A 19,259-nucleotide genomic window follows, 5' to 3' on the forward strand; every position below is an offset into this window, starting at 1 on the left:
TGTTTGGTTGGTTGGTTTTTGTTTTTGTTTTTGTTTTTGCAGGGTCTCTCTAGGTAGTCCTGGCTGTCTCTGGAACTCACTGTGTAGCTGAGGCTAGCCCCAAACTCACAGAGATCTGCCTCCCAAGTGCTGGGACTAAAGTCATTCACCACCATGCCCAGATAGGACCCTGGCTTTTTAAAAAATAAAATAGCCACATGTGATGGTCTTTAGCCCCAGTACTTGGGAGACAAAGGCAGGTAGATCTCTATGAGTTTGAGGCCAGACTGGTCTACATAGAGAGCCCCAGGCCAGCCAGAACTACATAGTAAGACCCTAACTCTAAATAAATAAGTAAATGAGAAATAAAACAGAACCCTTAATCTGTCATCTTTTTTTTCTACTTCCTTCCCCTCTTTCCAGCTCTTTGTTGCTGTGTCAGGGTCCAGTCTTTAGGCTGCTTTGGTACCTACCAGTGACCTCCTCTTGTGCCAATCCGATCTACCCTTCACATACTGCCTTTTTCTAAAAAGGGTAATGAAGTATTTTCAGTATCTTCATATTACCTATATATTTATTGAAAAACCTCCTAGCCCACACCCAAGGCTCTCACCTCTTCCTACTCTGACAATAACATCCTTTTTCAATACTCCCGTTGGACAGGAGCCTCAACTATTGCCACTGAATCTCTCTACTTTCCCAAAAGAATATACCCATGCCCAGTTTCTCCTCTGCCCTACCTCCTTCTTCTCATCCTTCCTCTTCCTCTTCTTCCATCTTCTCCTTCTGTTTCTCCTTTTCCCTCTTAACTCCACCTCCTCCCCACAAGAAGGCTGCCCCTGGCTGCTCAGGTCACAAGCTTCCATGCTCAAATGCACCTGCTTTCTGGGAGGTGTTCCTGGCTGGCCTAGCATTTGCCTTCTGCCTCTTTGAATCAAAGCCTGTGGCCGGAGACAGGCTAGGCTGATTATAGCAACTCCCTGATCAGCTCGATGTCTTGGCAGGTGTGCCTTAGAACTGAGTCCAGGGATGTCCCTGGTGTGGTGTGTGTGTGTGGTGTGTGTGTGTGTGTGTGTGTGTGTGTGTGTGTGTGGTGTATGTGTGTGTGGTGTGTGTATGTGTGTGGTGTGTGTGTATGTGTATGTGTGTGTGGTGTGTGTATGTGTGTGGTGTGTGTGTGTGTGTGTGTGTGTGTGTGGTGTGTATGTGTGTGTGGTGTGTGGTGTGTGTGTGTGTGTGTGTGTGTGTGTGTGGTGTGTGTATGTGTGTGTGGTGTGTGGTGTGTGTGTGTGTGGTGTGTGTATGTGTGTGTGTGTGTGGTGTGTGGTGTGTGTGTGTGTGGTGTCTGTGTGTGGGGTGTGTGTGTGTGTGTGTGTGTGTGTGTGTGGTGTGTGTATGTGTGTGTGGTGTGTGTATGTGTGTGTGTGGTGTGTGGTGTGTGTATGTGTGTGTGGTGTGTGGTGTGTGTGTGTGTGTGTGTGTGTGTGTGTGTGTGTGTGTTGACCAAACACCCTGCAGGCTTATGAGCCATGGAGCTTCCTTCTTAGTTCTCCAGCTAACAGGCACATTCTTATACAAATCTTCAATTCTTTTTTGTTTTTGTTTTTCAAGACAGAATTTCTCTGTGTAGCTCTGGCTGTCCTGGAATTTTGTAGACCAGGCTGGCCTCGAACTCACAGAAATCTGCCTGATCTGCCTCCCAAAGTGCTGGGATTAAAGCGAGTGCCACCACCACCTATTTTTTTTATAGCTTTACTTTTATGGTGTGAATGTTTTACCTCCGTGCATAGCTGTCTTCTACAAGTGTACCTGGTCCCCATGAAGGTCAGAAAAGAGCATCAGATCCTCTGGAACAAGAGTTACTGATGGCTATGAACCACTGTGTGGGTGCTGGGAATCAAACCTGGGTCCTCTGCAAGATCATCCAGTGCTCTTAACCCCCAAGTCAGCTCTCCATCACCTCATTCTTAATATTTCTTTCCTTTTTTTTAAGACAGGGTCTTTCTATGTAGCTCTGGCTGGCCTGGAATGCACTATGTAGATCAGGCTGGCCTTGAACTCAGATATCTGCCTGCTTCTACGTCCCAAGTGCTGGGATTACAGGCACACACCAATACGCCTATTTTTATGCAATGCTGGGAACACACCCTAGTCTTCATGCATGCTAAGCAAGCATTCTATCAACTGGGCTATATCCCCAGCCCTACCATTTTTGCAAGTAAAATTTTATTGGAACATTGCCACACTTGTTCATTTACATATTGTCTCTAGTTATTTTCATACAGCAAAGTTAAGTAATTCTGATAGACACTATATGGCCCCCAAAGCCTATATCCCTTCTGGTTTAAAAATTGCTAACCTCCCAGCCTATCATAAAACTTAGCCTGCCTTCTTGATTGCTGTCTTTAGCAGGGATAATGGGTCAATCTGTGATCAAGTTCAGGGTTCAATTTGGGGCCGTCAAACAGCGCAATTTCAAAAACTGTACCATGCCAAGGGCTGTTCTCCATCCCCTTGACCTCCTAGACTGCCGTACGTCCCTTCCTCTTCCGGTATGGAGAGGGTCTCCAGAAGAGTGTATGACTTGACAGCCCAAAGGGAAAGAATGCACATAAACAAGAACAGGATTTTCGGGAAACTGCCCTCGCTGACTCCATCCTATATCCGCACCCTGTATGTAACATCTAACTCAAGAGGAGGCTGCCGCGGCCCTTTCTCTCTGAAAACCAAAGAAGTTTTTCATTTTTTATTTTTTATTTATTTATTTATTTATTTTTTCCTAGGCAGGGTTTCTCTGAGTATCCCTGGCTGTCCTGGAACTCTCTCTGTGGACCAGGCTGGCCTCAAACTCAGAGAGATCTGCCTGCTCCTGCCTCCGGAGTGCTGAGATTAAAGGCGAGTGCCACCACCGCCGACACCAAAGAGTTTCTTAACAATACTGCGCCTGAATGTGAAACAAGTTCTTGCTCATTCACAGTCCCATGGGAAGCCCACACAAGGCCCACATTTGCGTGCTGGAACAGGGTTTCTAATCACACTGCGCATGCTCTTCTGCCTACCCAGGCTGGATACCCGCTTAGCACTTCGGTTCGTGGCAGCCCCCTTGCCCTGCCTGCAGCCTTGGCCCTCTCTGTCTCTCTGTCGGCCGCCCCACCCCCTCCTCAGTTATTGCTCACAGTTGTGGGGCACCGAGAGTCCCTAACTGAGTGTCAGCAGATCTAGTGTCTGCTCAGAGCCTTCTGCTTCAAGATGGCATTTTCTCATGACACCCTTTCACGGTGGTAAGGGGAACGTCACAACCCTCCACACCCTTCGTAAGGTCACGAATTCCATTCATGAGAGACAAAGCTCTGACTTAGTCACTTCCCCAAAAGCTTCGTTTTTTAATATTATTACATAATCAATTGGGTTCCACTATATTAACTGGGCAGAAACCCAACATTCAAAACATTATAAAGTCACATTTCAACTTTTCTGGTAAAAACAGCCTTCTTTTAAATGTAACTATTTTAAATATACCGCAACTTGTATAATACTTCTTTTAGAACTTCTTCATATTTTCATTTGCCAATAAAATGCAGAAGAGGGCTGGCAAGCTGGTTTATCCATTACGGGCACAGATACCAAGCCCAGCACCCACAGAACGCACAGAGAGAATCAATTCCTACACATTGTCCTCTGATGTCCAAATTTGCTGTGCCAGACATACACACTAAATAAATAAAAATATAATTTAAACAAAACCAGAAGAATTCCAAACTTCCTCTGACTTCCAAAAAACCTGCTGTCTCAGTCAGGTTCATCTGATCAATCAAAAGGTAGGGCTCTGTCCTGACCACAGCCCGGAGGTGGCATAACTGGGTGTGACTTACCTACCCCAACCATGCTCCACGCTATTGGTACACTTCAGAGGTCAGAGGGGAGTCTCTGCTACCCTTATGATGTCATCCCCTCCCCTCATCTCCCTCCTAGAAGAAAGTTTCAAACGCGGAGCAACCCAAGAACAACGCGGAGCAACCCGAGAACTGCATGCTTCAATAGAACAGAAACGCGGACTCCATCACCCCAGACTAACTCAGTGCTGGACACACTCATATGCCGTCAGAGGGCAAGCAGTATTGTCTGCCAGGATCTATTTAACTTGGCACGGTGTAGCCTGCGAAAGCTGATATATACAGTGCTAATGTGTATACACATTATGTGTATATATATATATATATATATATATGCATATATATGTGTGTGTGTGTATATACCTGTTACAGATGTAATATGATTTATATTGGCATTCACATACAATATATAATATATTTATAGTATATGATAGCTAATTATATATTATTTATTTATTTTATAATTCCTTTGTGTCTTTATTTAAATATTTTAAAATTTATTTTTATTGTATGTGTGTGAGTGATTAGCCTCCATGTCTGTGTACCTTGTGTGTGCCTGGTGCCCTCAAAGTTTAGAAGAGGAAGTCAGATGCCCTGAAAGTGGAGTTCCAGATGATTGTGAGCAGCCACGTGAACACCGGGAACTGAACTCAGGCCCTCGGCAAGAGCAGTAGTACTCTTAACCACTGAGCCATCACTCCAGCCCAAGCTAATTATATGTTGTAATACATAATCACACATTTATTATATGATACATATTATGTAATTATATATGATTCGTTTGTAAAAATGAATCCAGTATAATATTATGTGATATGACAGCACCCTGCCACTGAACTGCATCCCAGCCCTTTTGTGTGCATGTAATTAACTGAATTAGCAATGATTTCTGAAATTGCACCTCCCGTTTCTGATGCTGGAGATTAAAGTTACTGCACCTTTACATGAGTGGAAGACGCCCAGGGCCAGGTTCTCTCTGTGTGGTTCAAGCTGGCATTGGCCTGTGGCAGTTCATCCCATCTCATCCCAGGGCTGGGATGGCATGCTTGTGTAAACACCAGTCGTTCTTCTAATAAAGTCCCCTGGACAGCTTGAACACAGGTAAGTAGGATGGCTGTGGGGACCTAGAGAGTGGGGAGGGAAAAGGTGATCGTCTCCAGTACACGCAATGGTGCTCAAGGTCCCAGCCGGGTGCTGCGGTCTCCGGAGGAAGAAAAAGCAATGGACTGGGCTTCGAGGGGGACTTCATCTAGAAGTAAAATTCGGTCTGGGACTTTTAAAACAAGACTTTAGCAGGGTGGTGGTGGTGGTGGTGGTGGTGGTGGTGGTGGTGGTGGTGGTGCACGCCTTTAATCCCAGTGCTCGGGAGGCAGAGACAGGCAGATCTCTGTGAGTTCGAGTCCAGCCTGATCTACAGAGTGAATTCTACGACAGTTAGGGCTATTATAGAGAGACCTTGTCTCAAACTAACAAGCAAACAAATAAACAAAATAAAACAGGATTTGGGAGACAGAGATGAGAAGGGTTTTCTATTCAATTTGGCAAACACTGTACTATCACCCATCCTCTACCAAAACCACCAAACTGTGTTTATTTGGGGGGTGGGGTTGGTTTGAGACAGGGTATCTCTATGTAGTCCTGGCTGTCCTGGAACTCACTATGAAAGACGAGGCTGGCCTCAAACGCAGAGATCCTCCTGTCTCTGCCTCCCAAATACTGGGACTAAAGGTGTGCGCCACCTCTCCCATCCCCAAACTGCTTTTCTTGAATAGGTGCTCAGATCTTTCTCACACTGTTATGAAGCCAGGTACACACTGAGCCCGCAGTAGCCTACCCGGAGCCTTTGCTGTATTAGAAAAAGCATCCTTCCTTCTAATCATTAGAGGACACAAAGACTTGCTGAGTCAGGTTGGGGTTTAGCCCTGTTGACAATCCCACTTACCCAGCCTGCTCGACACTGTGTGGCTGTCCTGAGTGCATGAAAGAAAGAAAATACTGATACGGTACAGTTCCTGGCCTTGAGTAGCTTAGCCAGGCGAGGGAGGAAATACATAAGTGCACATGATATCATGTGAGAAGCATCCGTGATGAAGGTATGCTTCGGTGTTATAGGAAGGAAAGCGTAAGAAGGGGGTGTAATCGAACAGAAGGAAGGAAGAGAACACCTTGAGACAGGAAGGGACAAGGAGTCCCTGTCACCACCCACGGCTTCCTAAAACTTACAGGCATCAGAAGCAGAAAACTGGCAGTCTCCTGTCCTCCATACTTCCATCAGGGCAAGTCTGAGGTGGGACTAGAACTCAGTATGAGAAGTTGATTTTGATGATGAGAGCCATGGGTGCGAACAGAGCCCAGACAGCCTCGACTCACCTGGGGCCCACTTTCTCTCAGTGAAATCGCCGTTCTCAGTACTTTCTCCCTAGAATAAAAAGGAAATGAAAGTCATGGGGTCACTAGAGCTGGCTGCACAGGCGAACTTTCAGTTCTGCTCTAGAAAGACAAAGGCCCCCTGAGACCCAAGGTAGCAGACACAGCAAGAACAAGTCCACAAAGTGTTATGAAAGTGTTTCCCACCGGCTGGTGCAGCTACCGCAAGCTGTGTGGAGCAGAGGGGCAGCCTGGCCAGGAGAATGGTCTGAGAGCAGAAATCTTGACCCTCAGAGCAAATCAGTCTGGTGTCTGCGATGTCCACACCCACGAAAGGACCTTTCCTGACTTCCTTGGCTATGACCTTCCTTCCTTCCTTCCTTTCTTCCTTTCTTCCTTTCTTCCTTTCTTCCTTTCTTCCTTTCTTCCTTTCTTCCTTTCTTTCTTTCTTTCTTTCTTTCTTTCTTTCTTTCTTTCTTTCTTTCTTTCTTTCTGGCTTTTTATTTGGGTAAATTTGGTGATGAGTTACAGGACTAAAAGGTGAAGTGTGTTCCTAAGCACTTAGGCTTATACACAAATGCATGAGTGCATTCTCATGCAACAGAAAGGCCTACTGAGTCTTCCCATCCATGACTATGAACTATCAGTCAACCAGACCAAAAGCCTTCTTTTGAATAGGTCAATAAAATCAACAAGCTTCTTACTAGGATAACTCATAAAGAGAGAGAGAGAAAACACAAATTACTGTCATCAGAAATGAAAGATAAGACATCATCACTACAGATCTTCATTGACATTAAAAGGGTAATAATATAACACAGGGCAGGTGGTATCTAGTTATCCTGCCCGCTGCACCCTAGTGGTGTATGCAATAAATTATGAAATAAGGGAGGAAGGAAAAGAAGAGAGAGGAGAGAGAGATTAGAATGCTAAGGTAGGAGGATCTTGAGTTCAAGACCACCCTAGAGGGGCTGGAGAGGTGGTTCAGGGGTTAAGAGTACTTGTTGCTCTTGTAAAGACCTGCGAGTTCCCAGGACCCATGTGGTAGTTCACAACCATCCATAACTCCAACTCTAGGGGATCTGACCTCTGAGGGTACCAGGCACATACATGGTGTACATATATACATCCAGGCCAAATATCCATGCACAAATTTTAAAATAAATCTAAAAAAAAAAGCCTAGGCCACACTATCTTTTAAAAAAATATTTCAGGGGTGCTAATGTGAATGGCAATGTGGGATTTTAACATGTGTGCGTGTGTGTGTGTGTGTGTGTGTATGTGTGTGTGTGTGTGTGTATGTGTGTGTGTGTTCATGTCTGTGTGTAGAGGTCAGAGGACAACTTGTGAGTGTCATCTCCTTCAACCACGGGGGTTTTAGAGATTGAACCTGGGCCATCAGGTTTGGCGGCAAGTGACTTTTCCTGCCGAGCCATCTCACCTGCCCAGCAGTGGGTTTTTATTTTCAAATTCTGTTTGTTCATTGCTGGTGTATAAATGACTGACTTTCAGACATTAGCCTTGTGTCCTTATTCTTGCTGTCATCACCCATTTAAGGATACCGCTCAGATGGTAATATGGCTATTCTAACTTTCTTCTGCTAAGTGTTGGCATGGATACCTTCTCCTCCCACCCCTTTTACCTTTTGTCTGTCTGTTTTGTTGTATTTGAGACAGGGTCTCGTGTTGGCCAGACTAGGTAGCCAAGGATGACCTTGAACTCTCGACTCTCCCACCTCTACCTCCCAAGTGTTGGGATACTGGACCTGACCCACGGCACCCAGCCGAGCAGAATTTCCTGACTGGGGTCCATGGATTCTATTGAGCATTCAAGTCTTCAAGAGGTGTATTGTTAAAACTCTTAAAAAACTGTTATACTTTGTGAGTGTGAGAAGTTTATCTGCTTCATCAAAGCCTCAAAGAGATTCCTCAGTGCAAACAGGATTAAAAATAATTAATATATTCTTTAGCCAAAACAGGACTGTTTTTAGATTTCCTCCCCCGACCAGGGAGAAAATCAGATACAAGAAAGGAATGTGGCAGTTCCTAGTGGGAAATAATAATAACAGTAATACTTCAGTAATTACTCTTTTCCTCTGATTGAAACCAAGATCTGGCTTTGGTGAGGAAAAAGAAAGGAAGGAAGGAAGGAAGGAAGGAAGGAAGGAAGGAAGGAAGGAAGGAAGGAAGGAAGGAAGGAAGGAAGGAACCCCCTGAGTGGAGCTGGGACTGGAAGGATGCATCTGTTTCCTGCGTCTACCAGATCAAATGGGTACGCACCAGAAACTGCCTGTGCTGAGGTGACCCCCTAGTGCAGAGAGAGATGAGGGAGCAGGTTCAAAGAAGTGGAGGAGGAAGAAACAGGAGCTGCATTTGAGGTGAGGCCGACAGGTTCCGTTTGGTTTTCCTCATGTCTCTGCAGTCCTGGACATATCAGCCGGAGCCCGGCACACAGGAGACTCTGCCATGGGCCACAATGACAGCGGATTGGAGGGAGATTGCGGGGTCTTGCTGTACAGCCCAAACTGATCTAAACTCATGATCCCCATGCCTCAGGCTTCTAAGTGCTGTGATTATGGCCATCTGCCACTCTGACTGGCACCAGCAGACTCTTCTCTTTTTGGTGGTGGTATTTTTTGAGACGGAGAATCACTATGTAGCCTAGGCTAGCCTCAAGGTCACAGAGATCCACCTCCCTCTCCCTCTGCTCCCCGATTAATGGCCTCTTCAGTTTTTTAATGGGTTAGTGATAAGCATGAGCATGTGACATGCCTCTCTCTCCACCATGACAGCCCAGGGGACCTAACTCAGTCAGGCTTAGCAGTAGGCACCTTTGCCTGCTCATCCATCAGCCATCGGCCCCCTGCTTGAGTTGTTGATTTATATGTCTGTGTATAGTTCTACACACACGTGTGCAGGTGCGCTGAGACCAGAGATGGTATCAGATCCCCTGGAGCTGCAGTTAGAGGTGGCTGTGAGCAGCCCAGTGTGAGACTGAATCTGAGATCTGCTGAGCACCTTCTTCAGACTAAAGGTCTCTCAAAACAGGTGTCGTCTCGAGGCACCTCTCTGAAATCATTAAACACTGGAGACTTTGGCTGAGTCTGTCTGATTTTATTTCTGCAAATGGGACCTTGAAGCCCGCCCATCCCTCCATCCTCTCCAGTTTCCGATATTCCTGCTGTGATGAAGTCATACTTTTCTTTGCCGAGTTCTTGGTTCTCCCTGAACCTCTGCATTTGCTGTTCTCTCTTCTTAAAACACCCTGTCATTCCTTGTCACCTTGTTACCTCCTCCGCAGTCCAGTGGACACCCAGGGAACTTTCTCCAAGCTGGTAGGAAGAATTAAGTAGCCCTTCTTGTCCTTGAAATCTGTAAACCATGCTTTGCTCGGCTTCATTCTAGCATCCATTGAGACCATTCCACTCTAAGCCCCTCGACGGTGGGAACCACAGGTTTCATTTGGGGTGTGTGCCCATGCCTGACACACGCTGTAACTGTGTAACACAACTGAACATGTGTAAATGAACACACGGTTGATTCCCCACCAGTGCCCAAATAAAGGTCAGGAAGTGATGAGCCCTTGCCCAAGTATCTGTTGATAGTGACAGAACTATCCTGGCCACCACCATCTCCCACCCCTGGAAGACCTGTGTTTTGAGAACTACTCCCCTCTCAGCACCAGAAAACTCAGTATAGCATACCCCACTAGATATCACAGAAGCTTTAAGAAAACAAAGTGGGGGGAGGTGGTTTCATTTAATATAGGAAAGCAGAAAAATTTGTTAAAACAAAAGAAAAAAATTGGGTGCTAGTTTCAAAAGTTCCCTTTCTTACTCTGAAGCTATTGCTCTGATGTTCAAGGGAAACGACCATCATTAGTCTCTTTTTTTTCTTTTTCTTTTCTTTTTTTTTTTTTTTTTTTGAGACAGGGTTTCTCTGTATAGTCCTGGCTCTTGTGGAATTCACTCTGTAGACCAAGCTGGCCTCGAACTTGCTCAAAGATCTGCCTTCCTCTGTCTCCTGAGTTGCTGGGATTAAAGGCATGCACCACTATTGCCCAGTAAGCCATTTTTAAAAAACTGACTATACAGCATATAAATTTCATTAACTTATCTGGGATGTAGTTTAGTTAGAATAGTGTTTGCTTAGCATGCTCAAGCCCTGGGTTCTATTCCCAGCAGCACATAAGACAGACATGGTAACCTATGTCTGTTAATTCAGTACTTAGGTGGTAGAGGTAGGAAGATCAGAAGTTCAAAATTACCATAGTCTACATATGGAGTTCAAGGCTAACCTGAGATACAGGAGACTATACACACACACATACACACACATAGATGATAGATAGATAGATAGGTAGGTAGATAGATAGATAGATAGATAGATAGATAGATAGATAGATAGATGATAGATAGTGATAGAGATAGAGATATGGATATAGATATGCACATACATATACATATTTAGGCCAGGTGTGGTAACATATGCCTTTAATACCAGCACTCGAGAGGCAGAGGAAAGGGGAGTCTCTGTGAGTTTGAGGCCAGTCTGGTCTATACAGTGAGACAGACTCTGTCTCAAAAATAAATAAATAATAATAAGACAATAAAACAAGCATATATATAATATACATTTTATATATTATTTGTACATTTTAAACTGTTGTTTCTCCAATTGCTGAATCACAGCTGCTTATTGAGTCACGATGCTGTTTAACTTTGAACTTGAGAAATGCAATTACAATATTGGGAAACCAGATAAAATTTTAACTTCTGTGGTGGTTTGGAAGACAATGGGCCCCAAAGGGAGTGGCACTATTAGGAGGTGTTATGGTGGTATTTTATTTGTACTGAAATGTGATTTTAATTGTATGTTAATAAATAAAGTTGCCCTGGAGTCAGAGCTATTAGAGCCATAGCAAGAGCATGGTGGTTAGAAGAGCTAGGTAGATTTCTGTGTGTTCAGGGATACAGTCAGCATTGGAGACATACGCCTGTAAGACCTGGAGGGTGGTACTTACAGGCAGTGACAAGGCAGTCATGTGGTTGGGTTTACAACCAATGAGAAGGCAGAACAGAAAGGCTATTTAAAGACAGACACACAGGAAGTAGCTCTTTTTCGAGGAAGCTAGGAGCACTACAGGAGGTAAGATTTTAGCTCTGAGCTCTGACCTCTCGGCTTTCTCTTTTACATTGGTTCTGTGTTTCTTATTTTAATAAGACGGTTGGATACATCTACAAGGGGTGGCTTTGTTGGAGTAGGTGTGGCCTTGTTGGAGGAAGTGTGTCCCTGTGGGGTGGGCTTTGAGGTCTCCTATGCTCAAGCTATGCTCAGTGTGGAAGATAGTTCACTTCCTGTTGCCTGCAGCTCAAGATGTAGAACTCCCAGCTCCTTCTCCAGCACCATGTCTGCCTGCAGGCTACCATGTCCTGATGTGATGGTAATGGACTAAACCTCTGAAACTGTAAGCCACCCGATTAAATGTTTTCCTTTATAAGAATTATGGTGAACATGGTGTCTCTTCACAACAATAGAAACCCTAGTAAGACAACTTTCCTCTTCTATGAAGGGAAATTGAAGCTGCCTTTCCTCTCCCTTTTCCTAGAGGAAAAGAAATGAGTGAAAAAGAAAAGGAACATAGACCATAGACCAATGACTTCATCCATTTCATCCAATTGGGACAAACTAGGTGTTGTAAAACAGTGTGCAGCAGCCTTGGAAGGTCTGAGCTAAGGTGCCCGTAGTGGGTGAAGTGTCATGCCTTGCAGACAAAACAGGCAGTGTTACCTAGTGGAAAGTTACTCACACCATGTAGACACAGCATCCACATTGAATGAAAGTTTTATCATTAAAGGGGAAGGGGAGGGAACAGAGAGAAAGAGAGGGAAAGAGAGAAAACAGAGGTGCACATAGCCTCACAGAAAGAGGAAGAGGGAGAGAGGAAGGAAGAGAGAGAGAAAGGGAGGGGTTTTCTCTTAAAGGGGACTTTATGTAAGATGATGTGGTCAGGACGCTGGGCAGACATTCCCTAACACTAGATCTCATTATCACTAGCGGAGCTTAAGGCAAATGAAGTCAAGAAACCATACAGAAGAAATGGCTTTGGGCTGCATTGCACATCAGTGGCAGAATGCTTACCTAGCATGTGCAAGGCCTTGAGCTGGACTCCAGCACCAAAAAGGAGGAGAAGGCAGGAAAGAGGGAAGGACAGATGTAGGGAGGGAGGAAGGGAGGAAGGGAGGCAGGGAAGAAAAAAAGATAAAAGATTCTTTGATCCCAGAAATAGGATTTTAAATAAACTAAATTCTTTTATATTTAATTTTTCAAATAATTTAGTATTTTGTCCTCTGGCATCCATTCTTGTGCCCTGGCATACAGGTGCCCACACTTACATACGCTTACAGTAATAGTAAGTTTTTAAGTTTAGTCTTAAAAATAAGTGTGTGCAACTGGAATAGGATAAAACAAAGAAAAAAAAAATAAGTGTGTGCATTGTAATGTAGCTGGAGTTTTTTGTGTCCACCTGGTTCCTGCATCTGCTCAGACCCAAGTAACTACACGGAGACTTATATTACTTATAAACTGTATGGCTGTGGCAGGCTTCTTGCTATCTAGTTGTTATATCTTAAATTAACCCATTCCTATTCATCTATAAGTTGCCACGTGGCTTGTAGCTTACTGGTACTTTATCCTGCTTCCTCTGTGTCTGGCTGGCGACTGCTGGCAGCAGCGTCTCCTGACTCAGCCTCACATATGACACTTCACATGTATTGTTAATTCGTGCTGATCGGCAAGTCCATCCTTTCACATACTTGTTTAGGATGAGGAAAGCCTCTGAAATCTACTTTAGGAACAGCCTGAGCACTTCTGTGATTCTTTTCTAATGATGCTGACAAAGTCCAGTTGACAGCTGTCCCTGTTGGGCAGCTTGCAACTTTACTAAAAGAACCAGTTTCTACATAGCAGGAAGAGGTCCGTTCTGACCAAGCTTGAGACTGAGTGCTCCCTACTTCTGTGTTAGCCTGGACAGAGAAGAAGAGGGGATGAACTATTTCAATAGTTCTATTTCAATGGAAAGTTTTGAAGGTTTAATCTTTAAGATCAAACAGACTTGCGTTTGAGTCTCAGATGTGCCTCTTTTTTTTTTTTTTTTTTTTTTTTTTTTTTTTTTTTTTTTTTGGTTTTTCGAGACAGGGTTTCTCTGTATAGCTTTGCGCCTTTCCTGGAACTCACTTGGTAGCCCAGGCTGGCCTCGAACTCACAGAGATCCGCCTGCCTCTGCCTCCCAAGTGCTGGGATTAAAGGCGTGCGCCACCACCGCCCGGCTCAGATGTGCCTCTTATTGGTTGTAGGACCTTGAAAAAGTCAATCACAAATCCAGTCAGTTTCCCAAAACTTCAATTTCCAAAGGTAGAACAGATGTAACAGTGTGTAACTCACGATATTTGCTGAGGATGAAATAGCTAATGAACAGTGCCCAGGATGCTGTCTGGTACCCAGCAGACTCAACACATCACACCTTCTAAGAAGGCAAATTCTTGGGAGACCCTGGACTCACACTCTGCCTGGGAGCTGGCTTCCTTGCAACTGACAGAGTGTGACAAAGAGGGACAGAGTTCCATCCTCACAGTGCACACTAGAGAGACTCTGGCCCATGTGGCAGTGGACAGTGGTCAGCCTCAGTGGTTAATAGCAGCTCTCGGTTGTCAGGCAACAAGAAAACAGAGACCCTTGATATTCATCCGTAAGGAAATGAATTCTTAACAACCTGAGGGAGGTTAGAGATTAACTCTTTCTTAGAAGAGTTCTGGATTAGAATGTGGCCAAGAAACTACTTTAATGGAAGCCGTGTGAGACCTTGAGTGGAAGACAGAGCAAAGCAGAATCCGGAAGGCCTGGCATGAGGGATGGAGATGACCTATGTGATGCTCTCACTTACACAGGAATTTTAAAAATGCATAATATAGATCGGACTAACTTTCATGGTATAAAAATATTAAACATTTTTATTATGTGTTGTTTATTCTGTGTGCAGGTGATGAGGTGAGATGGGGGGGGTGGGTATACCCACGCCACAGCATCCAAGAGGAGGAAGGAGTCCCTTTCTCTCCATCATGTGGTGAATCCAAGAGCAAACTCAGGTTGTCAGACTTAGTATGAAATCAGGGATGTAAGGTATGTCAAGGAGATATGTAGATATAATGTTGGAGTAATTGATAAATTTTAGGCCTCCTGAAGGCCTCTCTGCTGATGCAGCAAACCGAATCAGACTGAATTGGAAAGCCCAGGTTTAATGGGTAAAGTATTCCTGGGCGATTCCCAGGCCCTGCAGAGAGAAGAAGGGGACATGAGACCAGAAGAACCACATGTCTGTTTTGGGGGTTGCCACTTATATACCCTGTGGGAGTGGTCTTGAGCCTCTCTGGTGGAGGAGCTGTGTTTGGTGGGCTTTGAAGGGGTGGGTCTAGGAAAAGAGATGGGGAGGTGAGTTGAGGTGGGTCTTCCACCAGACTCCTTCCAAACAGTAAAATCTTCACAATATTAGGTTAAATCAAATATACTCCGAAATCAATGTCATCTGTTTCTTTTTACTCTTTTTAGTGTGGCTACTAGAAAACGTTGTTTCTTTTGTAGTTTACATTATGTTGTTATTGGACAGGGTTGCTCTAAATGAAACTACCAGTCTCAAGGAAGCACTATACACCTGAAGCCAGGGGACAGCAAGACTGTTCAGTGGGTAAAGGTGCTTGCCAACTACCTGAGTTCTGTCCCCAGGCCACAGCATGCAAAGAGAGGAAGGAGAGAACTCACTCCTGCAAGTTGCCCTCTGACCTCCACAGGGGAGCTGTGATATGTATGTGCACATATGATGATTTCTTACTGAAGAAGCAACAGCCCCCAGGCTCATTCCTACAGCGGGAGGAGGTACTCATTTGAATTTGGTTTTCTTAGAATCTGTGCTTTTCTATTGACACTCACCAGTCACCGTGGTCCTCTTCTCCCAAATCATCTCCTTGAGCTAGCATTCACACATCAAGCCAATATGTCCCCTTCCCTAAAACACCAACCTAGAGCCAGGCCCCAGCCCCTGGGCCCCAGAGCACACTTCAGTTCTTCAAGCTTTTCACCCTCTATGCTCTGTCTTTGTTACTGAAACCTTGACAAAGGGCATCAGCCTATGCCCTGTCCTCCCTCCCCTTTGCTTTGTTACCAGACCTATCCCTCTCCATGGGGCCCTGTGGAAACATAAATAATAAATTCTGTGTCACTCAGACATGTTATTAAGCAGTGTTGTTTACTTTGCTAGAGAAGGCATGAGGCATAACAAAACCCACTAAGAGAGTTTATTAAGAAAAGGGAATAGAAAAGATATGCATAGGCCTATGGAATGACTATGCAGGAAGAGAGAGAAGGAATAGGTGAAACCCACTTTTAGAGGTGTCCCCCACCCCCACACGGGCACATATGAGCTTATGTAGCTATGCCACGCATGTGCATAGACTATGTGATCACACAGAGCACGGATTATGTAGGACGTAAAGTCCTAGGATGACTAAGCATCTTGCCTGGCTACTGGACAGTGCATGCATGGTCATATATCTGGGAGAGTGGCTAGGAATTCTAACAAGACATCTCCATAAATTAAAATCCTATATGGAGCTAGGGATGTGATCCAATTGCCATAGATCTTGCCTACCATGCACGGAGCCCTGGGTTTGATCGCTACTAAGGCATAAACTGGGTGTGATGGTGCATGTCCTTAATCTCAGCTCTTGGAAGGTGGAGGCAGGAGGATCAGAAATTCAAGGCCATTTTCAGCTATATAAGAGTTAGAGGCAAGCCTAGGATATATGAGATTCCACCTCAAAAGAAAATACAACACACACACACACACACACACACACACACACACACACACACACAGAGTATGACAAAGACAGTTCTGTCTCTGTACTGCCTAGTCAGAGGAAAAGAATGGGTCCCTTTTTAGACCCTAAACTAATCTGAGTTTCTATCACTTGTAGGCTACAGAATCTAGACTGATATACAGACCCCTTCAGGGTCTACCAGAAGCTCTAGAACTTGCATCTGGATAAAGTGATCTTTTCGTGCCATGGTTTGAAACCACACCAGGCTATGGTTTGAAAACACTTGCTGGGGTCAAGGCAGTTCTTTAGCGGGTGGGATAAAATCATGATTACTTTTCAGATGCAGGAAAATCATTGCTGACAGTTAACTTGAAAGATGAACCAAGAAGGCAAGGGATGAATGACAGGCCACTCCCAGGCCCTCCAGAGACTGCCAGTGTGCTCCCCTCACCCCCAAGCACTGTACCATTCCCAGGACATGGGCGTAGAAGGAAAAGGAAGGGATGTGGGCATGCACTGACGCCTCTGGCCCAAGAGGGTGGAATTTTGGGAAGGGGTGTGTTCTGAAAGTCAGGAGGAAGTTGCCACCCCATTGGAAAGAATCTGCCACCCTGCCTTCCAGCTGAAATATCAGATAGAGACTGTTCTTCTCCAGGACAGGAGGGAATTGGAATGGCCAAAGGGGTTTACTTTTTTCCTGAGGGACTGAATGAAAGAACATGATGTTTCAGGCTCACAAAGGGAAAAAAGATAAGGGGAAAGCAGCAAGTTAAAAAGTCCATTGTGTGTTATCTCTGTTATTTTAGAATTAAATAATACGTGTGGTGGGCTGGGGTCACAGTTCATGCCAGCCTAGTGAGGAGCCCTCGCTTTAACCCTGTAGCCTTGCATTTAGCACTTTTGGCAAAGCTTTTCCTAGAGGTTTTCTGCACTCAGCCTGGCTGAGAAAACTGAAGAACCACTGAATGGAGAAAGGTTGTGTTGACAGAAAACAGGGGGTGCAGGGTGACGATGTGGGCCTGGTAGAGTGCCTAGCGTGTGTGAGTCCCTTCACTCAACCCTTTGCGTGCATGCTTTTACACACACACACACACACACACACACACACACACACACACACACGGAGAGAGAGAGAGATCTGGAACCCTTGAGACATCTAGAAATGTTACAAACCATCACTACACCATCAAGAAGCCAGTAACGGAGGGGACAATGAGAAGGAACTGCCCTGGGACCTCGACTGCCCATGCAGCAGGACAGTCCCTCCACAAAGGTGAAGTCACAGCCCCAGCGGGAGCCTGTTACTGTTGCTTTGGCAAATGGACATGTTGTCAGACTGTCTTACAAATATTTATGTATCTGTGTCGCTTCCTTGGAGAAGTCTCTTTTTACAGGAGGGAGAAGTCAATGCAGACTCTTAACTGGTCAAAGACCTGGGAATAGGTGGCTGCTGAGTGCTCAGACATAAAGGGAGCGTTTACTTCAACCCCACCCCCAACCCCACCCTCATGGCTGGAGGAAGAAAGGGCGTGAAGAATGTAAAGGTGGGAGGACATGGAAGAGTGCTGTGAAGTGACATCTGGACACGACGTGACACGGCCATTGCATTCAGGAACAGACAGCTGCGTGGTTACCTGCACAAGATCACAACAGTCACAATTCTGACACAGACAGGGGGAGGTCTCATGAGGCTCTACCCCTAGTGAGGAGCTACTGGGAACTGATGATTGTTGGGTGTGAGGGAGTTTTTGGTTGGTTGGTTGGTTTTTGTTGTTGTTGCTGCTGCTGCTGTTGTTTTTCAGGGATGTGGCCACTGGAAGGTTGTCCATGCTCTTGCAGTATTTGGAGTCAGTGGAGAAGAAGAAAAGGAAGGAGGAGGAGGACATCGATGACATGTAGGGAGGGAGAAAGGGGGCATTTGGGGTGGTCTTGTGGGAGGGGGATGGAGATGGATATAATCAAGATGCATTGTATGTATGAAACTGTCGAAGAATAAGTAAAATGTTCTTTAAAAATGAGAACAACAAACCACAAAAAATTACAAGCAAACAAAAGACTTAATGACAGCAGGCGCTGGTAATCAGATACATCCATTTCCACCTCAAGGGGCAATAGCACCAGATATCTGTTATCTCTGTTATTTTAGAATTAAATAATACGTGTGGTGGGCTGGGGTCACAGTTCATGCCAGCCTAGTGAGGATCCCTCGCTTTAACCCTGTAGCCTTGCATTTAGCAGTTTTGCGAGGGAGCACAGAGAGGGCGCACCCGCTTTTTAGGCTGGGACGCCACTGCAGGCTGGTGACATAATAAGGACATAATCCTTACACCTGGGACCCACATTGTTTTAACAGGAGCTGTACAACCTGAGTCTAATCCTTTATGTGCATCATTGGCACAGTGTATCAGTTAAATCAATACCATGTGCAACCTTCAGGTCTGGTAAAACTGAGGGCCTGATTACAAGGTTCCCTTCTCACTCTGCTCTTGAGGATACAGTCCCTAGCCAGTCATCATTGTCTTGGGCCTTTGTATAAGGGATGGGGATACAGCTCAGTGGTAGAGGATGTGCTTAGCAATGTTCTGGTCCAACCCCCGCCCCCCCCCACACACACACTCATTATCACATAGGCCACATGTAATTCCTGCTCCTCCCTGACTGGCAGGCTTCAGTTCCCTCCCAGACCACAGGATTATCCAAACAAGCCAACCATAGCCTTCCTACGGGAGCAAAGGGCACCTCACCCTCTTGTTGCACTTGTCTCCTGTAGCCCCTTGCCGTTTCCCGAGTGCAACACCCTCTGGCCCTGAGTGGCCGCCGAGTCCCTCGGGGTGAGCACATTTACCTGATGACGCTGTTGCTCCCCCTTGTCCGGTAGTAGCTGTACTGTATCTGACTCTCACTATAACAGCAGGCCAAGGAGCTCTCGCTCTCCAATAGGGTGCATAGGAAGTAACTGAAATAAGTAGTTCAACTTCTTTTTAAAATTTACCTTTTGTGTATGGGTGTTTTGTTTTGTTCACGTATGTTTTCTGTGCAAGTCTTTAATGCCTTTAATCTCCGAACACTAGGGAGGCAGAGGCAGATGGGCATCTGTGGTTTGAGGCCAGCCTGGTCTACATGGTGGGTTCCAGGCCAGCCATGGCTGC

The sequence above is a fragment of the Peromyscus maniculatus genome, chromosome 4 (assembly GCF_049852395.1).
Source record: "Peromyscus maniculatus bairdii isolate BWxNUB_F1_BW_parent chromosome 4, HU_Pman_BW_mat_3.1, whole genome shotgun sequence".
Lineage (NCBI taxonomy): Eukaryota > Metazoa > Chordata > Mammalia > Rodentia > Cricetidae > Peromyscus > Peromyscus maniculatus.